The 17,350-nt window shown below is 32.0% G+C and overlaps 1 protein-coding gene and 1 pseudogene across 1 annotated transcript in view; one reads left to right on the top strand and one right to left on the bottom strand.

Annotated features, from left to right (window-relative positions):
- LOC145249428 (3-hydroxy-3-methylglutaryl-coenzyme A reductase-like) overlaps positions 1-17,350 on the bottom strand; it is a 182,568-nt gene that overhangs the window by 124,014 nt on the left and 41,204 nt on the right. The window lies entirely within an intron of this gene.
- On the top strand, positions 4,001-4,092 carry LOC145249831 (U2 spliceosomal RNA; annotated as a pseudogene).

Consider the following 17,350-nt stretch of genomic DNA (forward strand, 5'->3'; position numbering starts at 1 on the left):
TAAAAATTAAAAAGTAAAATGCTGTTATTTTCACAAATTGCTTTTTATTTAAACAAATTGTTCAATTTAAGTTAGCAAAGGAATCAGTTAAAACAAATAATAGTTTTACAAGTTTCAAGGTTCATTATTTGAAATCACATCAAATGAAATGTTTTATTTATATTGGGAATTTTATCAATTGCATCAAAAAATATTGAAATATGGTTATATATTTCTCAATGTACTTGTTACATTCTGGGTTTAATTAATAAAACAAATTTTAGGCAAAATTCAGCTATATATATATATATACTAGCATTTCAACCCGGCGTTGCCCGGGTGTTTGGAGGTGTATGTTGAGAAAAAAAAAAGAAAAAGAAAAAGCGGTCAATTTTTTTAACTTTGACCCCTATTATGTCCCCTTAACATTTATTGTTTTGGACTCAAATCAAGTTATTAAGTTATATCCATGTCCAAGGAACCTATATCTAAAATTTCAAGTGTTTAGACCCACAATTGGCGGAGGAGTTTGGTAGAATTCTCAAAGGTCAAATCGTTGAACTTTGACCCCTTGCTCGGGTGTTTGGAGGTGCATGCTGTGCAAAAAAAGCAAAAAAACAAAAAAATGGTTAATTTTTTTAAACTTTGACCCCTATTATGACCCCTTAAAATTTATTGTTTCGGGCTCAAATCACTTTAAGTTAGATCCATGTTCAAGGAACCTATATCTAAAATTTCAAGTGTCTACACCCAAAATTGTCGGAGGAGTTTGGTAGAGTTCTTAAAGGTCAAATCGTTGAAATTTGACCCCTTAACAGCCAAATTTCTGGCTGACACCCGTCACATCGATTTTCCCAAATCTCAGTACCCGGTATTTCAAATTTCGAGTCTATAGACTAAAAATTGACAGAGTTATTGCGTAGGGAAATGTACACAGACAGACAGACACACAGACAGACAGACAGACACGTTCACTTATATAGATATATATTGCGATCAACCTATAACACAATGCATTGTCTTTGTAAAAGAAAATTTTTTTTTGTTTCATTTATGAGAATTTTTTGTGATTTTTTTTTTCCTTTAACCAAACCAATAATATTATATAATATTTGCTATTGATGGTTCATCTTTTTGAAGGTAATCAATAGACAAAATATACTGCATATCCCAAAATACAGAGGCTAAAACCTTACCTACTGATGTTATTTTTGGTCAATTTTTACCTGATTACTGGTACATTCAGGTTTCATCCTCATTGCATATGGATGCAAAAATTTGTTGGAATCATCAACATGTTTTTATCGACTGTGAGCAACCATGACACTCATTTTGAACACGGCAGTGCACGACAAATGGTAAAATCTTCAACTCATCTGTTATCTCATGCAATTTCAATCTATGATCACCAAAACGAGTTCGTGGACTTTTTGCTGAAACAACTGTTAAATTTGGGAAAACTGAGAATTTAGCATAATTTGTGTCTATATTAACTGCGTTTTTTGTGTCTATATTAACTGCGTTTAAATGCTAATGATTTTTTCTGACAAAGCAGAGTCACAATAACACTTATCACACTATTGCTTTCCTCGAACACTATTTTTCTCATCAGAAAATAGTTTGATAGATTAGTTTGGAAGTTAATTTGTAAAAGCTGTCAAACACATGCCCGCATGTTAAATGGACGGTAAACCAATGATGCTGATGATGATAAAGCAATGCTTTATTAACACACAAAATTCAATTTTTTTCATTCATTTAAAAACTTGCACAATAGCTTCACTTAAATAATGTTAATTGAGCTCACATTGTGGCATGTGACATTTGAAGGTTAGTCCTTTTTTTTTTTTTTTTTTTTTTTCACCCCAAACAAGGCACATTGCCACTCTGATGCTACTATCAGGGACATAAGCTACAGGGGTACTATGTGGGGAGTTGGGCAGCAAGATGTCATAGATTTTTTTTTTATTAGTGGCACCATCTATAGATCAATAGATAGATTATTGTGTTATGTGTTACAACACAAGAAAACCCAGTCCCTAAATTGTGTTATTGGGAAATGATGATAATGTTGCAGGTTCAAATACAGCTATCAGCCATTTCAATTTTTTTGGAAATATGGACAAGCATTAAAAACTTTTACCAAGCAGAAATTTGAATACGAGTTAGATAGTTTTAAATGTATGCATCTATGAAGCATACTTAGGCATTTGTTGAGTTTACTGGTCACTGTATCTAGAAGTCCCATAAAAGTGTTGTCTGTCAAGGCTATTTTCACCAGGGGCCGGAATTAGCTTTAAAAGTCATATGCACATCCATTGGGTAGGGATGAAAGGTAATGGGACAAAGAGAATTTGGTTAATGATCTGAATATTTTTGAGCGACTTTCAGGCAAGCATGTATGTTCTCTCTGGGAGGAGAACAGGAAAGATGGAGAAAGTCAATGTGTTTAGCTTTTCATACTACACACTGGCTTTCTCTGACTTTGCTACAGAAACTGCTAAATGGAGACTTTGGACAATGAAGAGTCGTTATGCAAATATCACATATACTTTGCTGTTACTCTCAACGACCAAAAAATATTTAATAATAAATTTTCTTTAATAGATATTACCAAATATATTTTTATGTAAAATTGCTGACAAAAAAAGCTAAAAATTAAAAAAAGGTAATAAAACTTTTGAATCCCAAACTGCTTCCAGAATACTTATTTGTAAATTTTTCACTAATAATTGCTTTCAAATAGACATATTTGTAAAATAGTCATTAAAGGTCAAATTAAAAAAAAAATTTAACAATATTTCAAGACCAAACCGCTTAAAAAATTAATTCTAACATTTTCTTTAATAACTACTAACAAATAAATATTTTGGTACTTATGCACTTTTGTTACCATGCTGAAATATTATTTAGAAAGCCATTCTTAACATAGGGAGGTGAGGGTGTTTTGTAATTATTCTGTACTTTCACCTGACAATTTAATAAAAAAAAAAAAAGATACCGTAAAACTTGAAAATACTATTTTTTTAAAAAATAGCATGGTAACATAAGTGCATAAGCAACAATATTTTTGTAAAATAAATCAGAAAAAAAGCCAAAATTGAAGTCAAATTATTAAAAAGGCCAAATACAATTTTTAAAGGTGAAACTACTTCAAAACAGTCTAAATCTGGCAAGCTTGGTTCTGAGTATTATTACTCTACCAAAACACTTTAATAAGAACATTAACCTCATTGAAATAAGAAATAAAATACATTTAATGACTTTAGATAGTTTTAATGACTTTGAAATATTCTTTTGTGGTCTAACCTCCTGCACTGATTAAAGGCTCCGAGGATGTCTCCATAATATAAATGCAAACAGAAACGTACAACTGTGATGAGAACTGTGTGATTAAGAACTGATATTACTGAAGTTATGAGTTCAGAAAAGTTTAAATTTTATGGAAATTAAGTGGCCATTTAGAATCTCAAAATCTGACCACATTTTGAACATCAAGGTGTTTGGAATATTAATGGCATAACTGTGTGGGGGGTTTCCTTTTTATAATAGAACTCTTTTACTTTACTTTATTGTCCAATCTTTCTTCTGCATTGTCTTTGGTTTGTGCTGATCATATTTATTCATATTTCATCCATTTTTAGTCACGTGCAAGTGACTCTATAAGTCACTCTGTCAGTCGGTCGGTCAGTCTGTCCGTCTGTAACACTGTTGTGCTTGGCCTTTTTGGTTAAGATCAAAGGTCTGTTCTTAATAGATGCTGTTCTTAGCTTTTTAAGCTTTTCTTGCCTTTTGGCCAAGATCAAGGTGTAGTATCTGTTCTGGCAGATATTGCAAGCAAAGATCATATATGGGGGAGACCCCAGATATAAGACCTTGGTCAATGTAGGGGCAACACTTCATACCAATTGTCACTATCCAGCTCCCCTACGCCCCGAGGAGTTGGTCCCCATTTCCCCTTCTCTCCTCACATTAAAAATCGGCCTTGTGCCTAATTTGCTCGGTGAGGGAGCAAATAAATACCCTTTTCTTGGCCTTTTGGCCAAGATCAAAGTGTAGTATCTGTTCTTACTACATGCTGTACTTATGTTTGTAACTTTGTGATCACCCACTTTACAACCAGTCAGTCTCAAAGCCATTCAAGTCATTCTCCAGATCATTCAAGTTGTTTTTGAAGGATTCCAGTTATTTTTAAGCATTCAAGTCATTCTTAAGGTCATGCAATTTATCCTTAAGTTCATTAAAGTCATTCTAAGTCATTTACTTTTTATTTATTTAAGTCATTTCAGCCCATTTTTCGGTAATTTTAGTTTATCTTTAAGAATTTCATGTCAATTCTACATTCACACATTCATTCATTACACGAGAGCATGCGACTAATGGCTATCGGCCTTGTTTTACTTGAAATAACAAGAGCCAACATTCGCAGGATACCAACCACATTTCGCATGTCAGTTATCAGAGAAGACTCTGCCGACGTTGATGCTCAGATCTTTCTTCTCATCCCTACAATTTTTATACTTGTTTGATGTCATTTTTTCATACTTTTGTTGGTGTATGTATTAGGTTGAGAAGAAAGTTCTGGATTTCAAATGATGTATTTTCAAATAAGCTTTCCTTATAATACCTTTACTTTATATATCATTTTAATGGGCGTTTTTCTTTTTTTTTTGCTCAATCTAATCGTTTAAATTACAATCGTTTTAAAACAATTATGTCTTCTTTTCAGAATGTTGAATACAAGATGGAAAAAAACAAATTTGCAAATTTTCTTATTTCAATTCAAGCTAGGCTGAAACACTGCTAAAACAACTTGCAATACCAATGAAGCCTTTGGCCCAGAAACTACTACTGAACGCACAGCACAATGGTGGTTTAAGAAATTTTGTGGCGGCAATGAGAGTCTTGAAGTTGATGAGTGTAGTGGTCGGTTATCAGAGGTTGACAATGATCAATAGAGAGCCTTAGTCAAAGTCAATTCACACATAACTGTTTGATTACTTGCTTCTTAATTAGACATAACATATACAACAATTTCCAACCACTTGAGAAAGATTGAAAAGACAAAAAAAAAAAAAATTTGATAAACGGATGTCTCAAGAATTGAACGACAACCAAAAGAAACACTGTTATGAAGTGTCATCTTCCCTTCTTTTACCAACAAGAATGACCCATTTCTTAAATGGGTTGTGACTTGTGATGAAAAGTGGATTCTTTAACAACAACCGGCGATGCTTTGCTCAGTGCTTAGACATTGACAAAGCTCCACAACATTTCCCAAAGCCAGAGTTGCACCAAGAGAAAGTCATACTGACTTTTGGTGATCTGTGACCAACCTCATTCATTAGTTTTTTAAATGTAGGCAAAACCATTACGGCAGAGAAGTACTGTCAACAAATGGATGAAATGCATCAGAAACTTCGCCAACAACACCCAATATTAGTCAGCAGACAAGGCCCAATTATCCTCCATGACAATGCCCGACCGCACATTGCTAAACCGACCCTGCAGAAATTGAAAAAATTGGGCTACAAAACTGCCTTTGGAATTCTTTTCCTGCCTTCTGTTTCATACTGTACTAACATGCAGAAATCTAAATGTAATGTGAACATCATGCTGCAAAACTACTCACGTAGAATACCTTTTATAAATCTGATCTCTAATCCAGTTGCTCCTTACATCTCAGTAGTAGTTGCCTTGTTTGGTGTGATAAATGACTCCTTATAAATCTGGCTTAAAAGTGGAGAGTTGTGCAGCATGTTAGTTTATATTGCATTTACATTTCTGCATATTAGTATGGATCGGGAAACAAGGTGCAGATAGGGAATTCCAAAGGTAAGCAGTTTGAGGAAAAAAGCTATTAAAATCAAATGTTTTGCAGCTTCTAAGGGCCTCCACAGTGAAGGGGTGGGATTTTGCTACTAGTCCGATTGTTCGGAGGTATTTTCAATGTGGGGATCAAGTGCAGTATATTCATCGGGGTACACTTCATTAAAGTACTTGTAAAAAAAAAAAAAAAAAAAAAAAAAAAATTAAAAAAAAAAACACAGGGCTGCAACACTGGAGATGGGTCGAAAGTGGAAGACCTTTTAGGTTAGAGACTCATTTTTGCACCCCCACCCCTTTTTAAAGTTTTTCATTTTCTTTTAAGTTTTAGTAAATTCCAATTCAGCCTTTTGTGTGCATATTTATTTATTAACTTATTTACTGGACACATTTGTTTTTTTATTCAACCTTTCTATTAATGGTTCTATTTATTTTACTGCCTGATATTGAATATTCAATGTGTACATGACGGCACTCATTTTATTAGGTTTCTTTATTTAAGTAGTTGATGAGATGGATGATGTTACGATGTGCAATTTAACTTTAAGCAAAGTGGGTTTGGTCAGAGTGGAACGGTTATTGCGTGATGTCTGGGACAATTATTGGTTGCGACATTTTAAAGAGATATTTTCACACTTTTGTTTATCAAGCATTCTAGAATGATAACAGAAAAAAGAAATGAAGAATGTTTTACCGAAGAAGATTTATTTTTACTATTTTTACGATTATTTAAAACATTTTCCCCATGATTGAGTGGCATTTGGTGTGAAATGTTTTCTCAAACATAACCAAATGGAATCGCAAAGGCTATCCAACATTAAACTGAAAAACACATATGTCAAAATAGGACGACGTTTGATGTTCAAAATTGGATGTTCATTTTTGTTTGGGTTTTTAAACTCTTAAACTTGTTTTTATGACATCATTATCATCATATTTGGTTCAACATCCATTTAACATGCTGGTATGTGCTGGACAACTTTTAAAAAATTGATTTTTGATCTTATCTCTGGTCAGGTTTTTTTTAAAGTCAATTTTTAAAAGCGGTTCAACTTATGTTAACATGTAAAACTGCTATAGAAGACAACTGAATGAATGAATGTGGAACTCGAGAATTGAACTGAAGGTTGAAGGTTCAATTCTCAGTGTGGGCGACCGAAAAATACAATTGTGAATTACTTAGGACCTTTATCCAGTCATGGCTGACGGAACAACAGCATGCTACCCCTGTGAAATAAATAAAGGGTTTCGTTCAAAATTCTGTTCAAATTCCAGAGTTTGACAGAAACATTCCAGAGTTCGACAAAATACACCTGAAGAAGGTCAGAGGTTACATCGACCAAACCATGAAAATCACACACAAGATGAGAACAGTAGTCCGATGAATCCTAATAATATGAACCATGTTTGAGTTGCATGTATAAAAACTTATCAAAAGTCATATTCATCATATTTGGTTTATCGTCTGTTTTACACGTGTTGGACAGCTTTTAGAAATTGACTTCCGATCTTATGTCTGATCAGGTTTCTTTGAAAGTTACTTTCTTAATCGATGTAAAAATTTATACGTAAGATGACTTTAACAACAACATTCTAGTGTGTTGATAGGGACCAGTGACTTAATCAAGACACAAATATCTAGGCGATTGTCCACCAAAGATATTATTTTAATCTTGACTATATTGTCTGCAATTACATCCACACACAGTATATATAAATAAAAATGAAACATTTAGTGATGACAACAGAGCTAACAATTTTTATTTTACTCATCAAAATATTCATAAAAACATACAGAAAACAAAAAACATGAACTACAAAATACAGAAATAACTACTACAACAGATTTCAGAAATGTTTCTATTCCCAAATGTAATGCCAATGATATTAACATTAGTTTTTCTTTAATAAACAAAGAGTTTCTTATCTGATACTCTTTCGGTATCTTCATGATAGGTTCACAACTGGATTCTAATCTCTGGTTATCCTTTCTTTGAAGTGGGTGCAATTCGGACTTAGGGTTAGTGGTAGGGTTAAAAAGGTTTTTTTCGCGGCGGGACTTGTCACTCAGATTTAAGGCTAATGGTACGAGAGATTCGAGGGAGGCACTTTTAGGAGGTAGGCTTGTCACTGACCTAGATTTAGGGGTAGTGTAATTTTTATTTATATATATATGATGAAAATAATGGAAATAGTATTCCGACAAAATAGAGAAAATAAAAACACGGTTTGTTCCTTTTTATTTTCTCTCTCTCTCTCTCTCTATATATATATATATTATTTTTTTAAAATTAATCTATGGACACGCATGTTTCGGAGCCCTACTCCTCTTCAGCATAGCTTGACTGTTAGGATTCGAACCTTGGACCTTATGTATTTCAGTCCAGCGCCCTAATCCATTATGCTATGATGTCATAGACGATTTACTGCTCCATTTTTATTGTTGATCTGTTTACGTAGTTTTGTTGTTGATTCTTTAAACGATATTAAGGTTATTTATTTTTCAGATAAAAAAAATATAAAGAAAAATGCTCTAAAAGGCAAGAATGACAAGGAAATTGCGGTTTATTATATTATTAAATTTATACGCCTACTCTAAATTCTAAATTATTTTAGTTGTCATCCCCCCCCCCACTAAGATTTTTTAGGGTATTTACATATAATCGCCTAAAAAAGTAGAATCTTGTTTTTTTTTTATTATTGGCAGCTACTACAAGTTTGAAAGTTAAATTTATTTGGAAGCCAATATTTCTTGAATTAAATTTTATAAAAGAATCACAAATTGCATTAATTTTTAACAAAAAAGTTTTGTTTTTGTTTTCTTTTTTCTTTTTTTTTCCAAAATAAACGCAATTCACAAAACTCGTTCATTTCAAACTAAGCCGAGAACAACTGCTGTTTAGATTGTAATTATTAGTATGACTAGTTAAATTGTTTACTTTTGCTGAAAACGGGTTACAATTTGGCGTGAGAATATTTAAAAACATTTCTTATCAAAAGAGAAATGAACTCAGAATTATAATTTTAATGCATAAGAATAATAAAAAACATTACTTTACTTCTTGGGGCATGAAAAATATTTAGAAAAAATGTTCAAGACACTTCATGTTAAAATTTTATCTTTAAAACAAAAAAAAAGAAAAATTAAAAAAAAAAGAAAAACGAATAGACCAATTTATTTTACACACTGATAAGTGAAATTGATGTTTTTTTAATTGTTTTCCAAATTACATGGGGGAATTCCTAATAGAGAAGTAGTATCTAACTTTTAAACACCGCGGAAAGTAAAAAAAAAAAAAATCTGGCACAAAATGGCCATTTCACGATGTTAACATTTTTATCATTACTTTCCTAAAAAGTCTTAAAATATATCATGTAGGTTATTATTTATTAAAATATGTGAAAGAATATTCATTTCTGAGCAAAATGTTAATATCTTAAGGATTTAAAGTGTTTTGGTTTCTGAAATATAACTATTTAAATAAAAGTACCTTGAAATTTTTAAATATCCAATGTGCTTTATAGTCAAAGGGCATTACTAATTAATGTAAGTTCATTTTTCAAAGGAATATGTAAATTAGTTAATCATTATGCAGTCAATTGTATACCCATGACCGAGTGTATTAAGTTTGTTTAATAATTTTTAAATAAAAAAAATAGGCTTTTAATATCAATGTCAGTGCGACAAAAAATTAAACTTTATGTGTATAGATTTTGCTCATTCTACTCATTGTTCCCAATCCTTTTATAGTATTGTTCATTATCGATTCTAGGGTGACCTTTAACCTTGATAAGTGGTGATTCATTAATATAATAAAAAAAATTTTTGGAATTAATTTATGAAGCAATAATGAAAGGAGTTCATTTTCCCTTAAATTTTCCAACTACCACATCATATAAAAATGACATGTCAAGTTTATTTGTGACAATGATGATTTTTAAAATTCTTGGTATCCTATATGAGAGGCCTTATAAAGTTCAAAGTAAGAAAGAAAGCCCTCCTTTCATTCTCTCCATACAATGGTTACCCTTTGTAAAAAGTGTTGTACACATAGTCTATAGTGAAGCAAGGGCTGCGTATGTACAATCCCCAATTGTATATTGCTAGAGTCCAGTGGCAAGGAGAATTCCAGGATGATTGAAAGCAATGCCAGAATAAGCAGAGATAAACTGATTTTATCTCAGAGTTTTTCCTTCTTATAGATTATTGGCAAGGCTAGATTTTAGTCTTACTATTTAATGTACAGTTGGAGAAAAGATATATGGGTTCATACCTTTCCCAAGGGCATTAGTAAAATTAATGCATTAGGTTTGACAGAACTTGAACCCTAAATGCTTGTAGCCGTTACATCACACAACTTTCATTCTGAACAAGAGAATTATTTAAAGTTGGGAAGGACATTTTTGATTAAGGAACGGCAAGGAAATTGCAGTTAGTAATTATTAAACATCCCATCCCACTTGTGAAATGAAGAGATTTTAATATGTCTGAATGTAGAAGATTTGTTAAGGCCTTAACAAACAAGAAAAGGGGATGAAATAAAAAGAGATTGTTTGGAAAACGGAAATGGAAGGTCAATCACAGTTCTGCTTGACTAACCATTTACACATCGAAAATCAACAAAAGTTGGCCTACACAATGTTTGATAAGATTTGATACACTGAATTACCTTCTAAGTTCATATTTTTAATACACATTTGATAAGTTCAAAACTTTAAAAAAAATTTCCCTGGAAATTGAAAGATTATAGTTTACTCTATAAAATAGAAAAATTTTTAACATTTAAATTAAAATGTATAAAATTTCTGAAGTATTGTTCATTTATTTACATATTACATATACATTTACATATAACAGTATTGTTTATTTATTTACAAGGCCATGCCTATAACAGGCCAAGAGATATAACCTTTGAAACGCTCTAATAGAAAGAAGATTTCCAATCAGTTAACATATGTTCTTGGTTGCTAACATTTAACTCTGATTGCTCTGAGAAGATTCTGTTTATATCAAATTATATTTGGATTATAAGTTTGTGATTATATTGTAAAACGTCAAAATTGAATTCTGTTGTTTTTTTTTTTTTTTTGACTTAATAAAAGGGAAAATAATAATGAAAAATGCTACCATTATTAATTAAAACAAATTAAAACAGTAATATTATTATTCATTGGACTACTGTTCTCATCTTGAATGTGATTTTCACGTTTCGGTCGATATAACCTCCAACCTTCTTCAGGTGTCGAACTCAGGAATGTTTCTATTGAACTCGGGAATTTGAACAGCATTTCTTCATGTTACCCCGTGAAGTAAATAAACGGTTCAAAATTCCGTCCAAATTCCAGAGTTCAATAGAAACATTCCTGAGTTCGACAAGATACATCTGAAGAAGGTTGTAGGTTATATCGACCGAAACGTTGTGAAAATCACACTTAAGATGAGAACAGTATTCCGATGAATAATAATACAAATAACCAATCCTCATCTCAAAAATTCAGAAACGTCAAGTAGTCCATACTGTTTTAAGAGCCAAAATTATGAGTTAATTTTGTAAACATTCATGCTATAATCTTTAAGCTTTTATTTTCATATTGATAGTCTTGTTTACTCAAAAAATACCATGAAAAAAGAACATAATTCCTTAATGAAAAATTGTTTGTCTGAAATAAATTTGAGGAGTTATAAATTGCTTCCATAATTTTCTCAGAGTAATGAGAATGAAATGTCAGTTGTTAAAAAGATCTGTTTTGACTGGAAATCTTGCCTTCACTAGAGCCCTCCAGATGTTAGATCTCTCGATCCATTATAAATATTACCTTACTTTATGCACAATTAAAACCATTCATCACAACCTCCATTAATGACCTGCCAAATCATATTCTGAGATCATTTGTTGATATCTACACAAAAAACAAACGTTTATGGCAACATTATGAAGAGCATTAGTGAGCAAGATCATGCTGGTTCTCTCTCTTGCATCTGGAATATGTGATGCACTGGAATCAAAAGTAGTTTGTTACTTTTAACACGTGTATCACATATTCCAGACACAAGAAAGGAAATGCAAGTTTCTTTTCATTCGTCAGAGATGCTTGAATCCTTATTTTAGCTCAGACAAAATGCATGGCACTTCTTGAAGATGCTCCTTGGTTTAACATTTACTCAAAATCTATAGTGGAACAGATATACCCAGCCTGTTGGAAAAATAGTTAAATCATTCTACCAATATAGAAAGGATCCGACTCTAGATGTACCTGTATAGAAATTAGATATGTTCTAAGATGGAGTACTGCTATCACATCCGGGGAAGTATGAAACAGTACTCGTTTCTGTCTTATGGGTTATGTGGCCTTTATCAGAGGGGTGTGTGTGTGTGTGTGTGTGTGTGTGTGTATACAAGAATACAAGATCAATTTTGAAATTTAATGCAGATGATCTATTCTCTTCCCTAACGGTTCTTTTTAACAGACAAGACCTTGCTAACCGCTCGCTATTCTATTGTTTCTATAGCAGGTGCTCGACTGAGCACCAATTACTAGTTCCTTCTTGTAAGACATTCACAGCAATAATTTGTCTTGTTACCATAAAAAAATGTTCCTTTCTTCCTCAATGTGCCTAGTGTCAGGTAGAATTTTCATGGATAGAGCTATTTTGAAAGAGCTTCCTGTCCATAGGACACGCTTCCACAGTACTACTTCCCCACAGATTACAACATAGTTGTCTTCAAATCCAATGTTAACAAATGCTTGTCATAAACCGCCTCATAAGTAATCAAACTTACTTCATATCATTGACTGTTCTGACACTTTTTTCATCTCATTGACCCTTATCTTTGAGTGGCTCGTGGATTTTATAAGTGGTGACTCAACAGCATATACACACCTCTGATAAAGGCCACATAACCCATAAATAAGAACCATTTAAATAATTGTTCAACTTAATAATTTTGTAAAAGTGTTGGATATTTCATCCAATCTACTATGATATATCTCTGATAAGAAAAACAACAGTTTTTAATTAGCTAATATGCAAGATGAGACAAGACTCTCAGAATGGAATTGATTTCTCTACTCAAATAGATTAACCTAATATTTTCAAATATTTTTGTTCTCATATTTAGACAGAGTGGTGATATTTCGATAATTGATATTAGAATATATTTTTGTTTTTGTTCTTGTACATATTTTAACAGTGTCATTACAAATCTGTATTTTTCACTCCCAAATATCATCATGTGATGATTATATACCTACACTTGAAATTATTTTCTATGAATTTCATCTACACATTTTCTTCATTGTTGATGTCATATTTTACTGCTTTCTATATTATATTTCTCTTTGTCTGTCGGTTCTACTTTTTCTCAGAAACTACTGAGCCAGTCTGGCTGAAATTTTGTATGGACCTTTGTTATGATAAGGTGCAGTGGACTAAGTATTATGGTCTCCATTTGGTGCATAGTTAGGGTTAGTCACCACAATACCACATTTACTCTACAAGTTTTCTTAGAAACTACTTGGCCAATTTGTCTGAAATTTGTATAGACCTTTGTTGATATAATTTGAAAGTAAATGAAATTTAACTTCTTTTTTATGTCCAGAAGAACTTCTGCCTGTGACCTATTGCTCAATATTGCTTGTAGATTAGCATATGCATTTAACATCGTAAACATGTATTGGTAGTTTGTAGAATATGTATTGGATTTGCAGAAATTGTAGAACTGTTTACAACATAAATTTTTATTTACAATATGTTTTTTTTTATATTTGTTCACATTTCCAATTATTAAAAAACTTCAATATTTTATTGCCTTTGGTCACAAGTCAATCTTTATGAAACTAAAAAAAATTTTTTTTTGTTGATGTGACTAAAAAGAAAAATGAAAATCTATTGCCTGTACAGGGTTTGAACTCGTAGCCTTCAAATATTGAAACCTGTGTTTAATATACTTCTCGCCTCATTTGCCTCTACTCTTATCTAATACATTTAATGTGCAAACAATTAAGTAGACAGATTTAGTAATGAAAGTGACCAATTTGATTAAACTTTCAACGAATCATCTGTATATTTATAAAATAGACAGGACTTTTTCTCTCTGGAAAAAACATCACAAGTAAAACAGATGCCACACATATATTCAATGTGGTCACACTACCTGCCAATACCTGGTGCATGTTTTCCCATTATCAATCGATTTAATTCAATATAAAAAATTTCTGCAATAATTCTGAAGAGAATCACTCTCCTAAACAAATCATACTTAAAAGTTGGTATCAAAATGCTTCCTCACTCACTGTTATATCTTCCTCCTATACCAGTTTATACTACTACCAAATATTTCATAGGGTTCAACACACGTCCATGATTATTTCATTTTATTATTTTTTTTTTTATTAACGATCATCTAATACTCATTCAGTATGTTAATAACGAACACTCCCTTTTGTTTCATTTTTTTTTTTTTGGCTTCCAGCACTTTGATTAGCTACTTAGATTCATTTCACATTTGCATTTTTGAACACTTTCAGAATGATCTTACTAAAATTCAATATGGCGTCCCTCCTTACTTACTTAAACAAAAACATAGAAACTTCTGCTTACCACATATAGCATAATATGACAGATTTTCAGACTGTTTACCACAAACAATATAGTTTCATTGATTTCTTTAAAAAGATACACTACAAAACTGTTCATTTCCACTGAATACATCACTTTTCACGATGTATGTGTGCATTTCAAGTGTGTTCATTATATTTAATAATTTATCCAAATCCAATTGCATTAGAGTTCTAGTTTAAAGAAAATACTTCAATGATTATCAACGAGTTTATCCCTTCCCTGCAGCCTCTCTCCCACAGGAGAGACGTTGCGAGCCTGTCTGTTTTATCATTACTACCATGGCAGGTGCTCGTCTAAACTCCAATCTCTGATCCCTCCCTCGCCAATCTTTCATGATAAGCACCCGCCTAGCTGAAACCACTGTCAATAATTTTCCCCACTCTTTATCTGTGCCAAAATCAAAACATAGATTCCATGAACAAAGCTTCTTTCTTAGAAGTGCACGCCTGTGGAACTCTGTTCCCGTTGCCTGTTTCTCACCTGACTACAACCTGGATGTCTTCAAGTCCAATGTGAACAAATTCCTGATGAACCGCCTCCTTAAATAAGACACTTTATTAGATCTCCAACACTAACGTACTGTACACACAATAACCCTTATCCCCGAGTGGCTTCCGGGCCTTGATAAGTGGTGACTACCTTGTAAAAAAAAAAAAATTAAAAACAAATAACTTTCCCAAACAGAGATTGCAAATTGCATTGTTATGATGACTGAACTTATGCATTCATGACCTAAAAGTGTCACCTCTCTGCCGCAGATATTGACAACCTTAGACTCTAAGTAAACAATCCTTGTGCATCAGAAGCAGAGATGGATCACTAATTTCCTCTATGCAGAAAAGTGCATTGAGAATGGTGGTGACTGTAGAAAAATAAATTCTGGAGCACAAAAGGTTGCTGGTTTTGATGGTACAACACCCGTCTTCATATCTTTTCAACATCTTTTAATTTAAAAAAAAAAAAAAAAAAAAAAAAGAAAAAACACTTTACTTTTGGGAAGACCCTCATAGATTTTTCTTATTATTAACACATCACTCGATAAGCCTTTGGTATAGATGGTGACACTAAAAATATAATCCTAACTCTCATACACACACACACACACACACACAATTCACAAAGTTGCTTTTAAAAGACAAAACTATTATAACAAAATAACATCATCAGATTTTCAAGCTTCCAACATTAAAATGCAAAACTGGAAACTACTTTTTCGATTCACTATTTTTTACCTCTGAATTTATCTTTGACTACAAAAATCGCATTGGACCACATTTTATAATTCTAGGCTGCAACTCACTCCTCCCGCTTTAAGATGTTTATTACTTATATTTTTTTTTTGTATTAATATACTATCATTTAAAAACACCAAATTTTCAGATTATAAAAGCAACCTTTCAAACAAAAATTTGTAATACTTGTAATTAAAACAGAAATTAAAATTTTAAAGATTCTCCTCTTCCCAACTCTAAAACATTTATCACTGATTTTTCTCCTAAAATATTAAAAAAATAAAATATTTTTCTTTTTTACATTTGACCATTGTTTGTTATATATGTAAAACTAGTTATTATATATTAAATAAAATGATACATTAAAAACGAATAAACAAAGCAGTGATTTATTAAAATAAACTTTTAAAATATTTCATGTATATTAGATGTCCATTCAATCTGCAAAAGTTTCTTAAGAACAGCATTGAAACAATATTTAGTTAAATTTAGTGTAATTTTAATTTGAATATAGACATTCTGTTTTCACATGAATGTGTCAGTACTCAGAAAGTTATGCATTTATTCAGTGGCCTTGGCATGCTCAAGCTTAATTGAAGTTATCAATGTTTTTGGAAAAGTATGAAACCACTTCTACTTGATATGAATTAAATGAAACATGGTTTAATCAAGCAACTCAGAGAGGAAAACTTGCAAAAATACCAGTAACCAAAACTGTTGTCCTCCATCAACACCTCAATCTAAAATCTTTCATGGAGAGAGAGAGAGATAATTCACAACTCTTCCTATGTCTCTTCCTATGTGGCATTGGCATATCGGTGGACAGCTGAGGACCAGGACAACAAATGTTAAGGATGTAGATGGGTTCACTGGTGGCTGGGTCAGTCTTCGATGTGGAAATCAAAATTGGTTAGTCATCTTGTACAACCTTGCACAGGACAGCCATGCATGAACCGCCATGATTTGTGACATAATGCTGACCAGGGTAAATGTCTTTGCAACAACACATGATCACACAAATCTCTTAACATTTAACACAAAACATCTATACAGTATTCAATTACCTAGTGTAGACCACTTCTACTTGATATGAATTAAATGAAACATGGTTTAATCAAGCAACTCAGAGAGGAAAACTTGCAAAAATACCAGTAACCAAAACTGTTGTATACGGATTACAAATTTATATAGGGCCTCTCCTTGGTTTTCGGCATCAATTTGGCAATGCAATAAGAGAGCCCATACTTTTATTAATAACTAGCTGTACTTACTCAACATTGTCAGGGATGGAATAAAGTAATTGCATTTTTATTTGTTTGTACATTTTTCAATTTATACATAAACAGAAATAAAATTTTAGTTGTAAGGGAGACGATTCCTATTCATCAAGTTATAATTTTAATTATCCCCCTTTACATTATTTAAATTATATTTATGATTGATACCATTTATGTATGATGTGTCACATGACCTTTTGAAACATCTAAAAAGGTAAATTTTCAAATGTCTGTCTATGAAAATTTTCCAGTGCTACATATATATAAAAAAAGCATTCCCTTTGTAAAAACAAGCACAAAGAAAAATCTGAAATATATCAGAAGTCTATTAAAGTTTGGGATAAATTATGCTTGAGGCACACCAGAATGAACAATGACTAAAAGGTCACATTTTGGTTTGACACTGATTTCTT

This window comes from Euprymna scolopes, chromosome 28, assembly GCF_053919585.1.
Source record: "Euprymna scolopes isolate OS-2025 chromosome 28, ASM5391958v1, whole genome shotgun sequence".
Classification (NCBI taxonomy): domain Eukaryota; kingdom Metazoa; phylum Mollusca; class Cephalopoda; order Sepiida; family Sepiolidae; genus Euprymna; species Euprymna scolopes.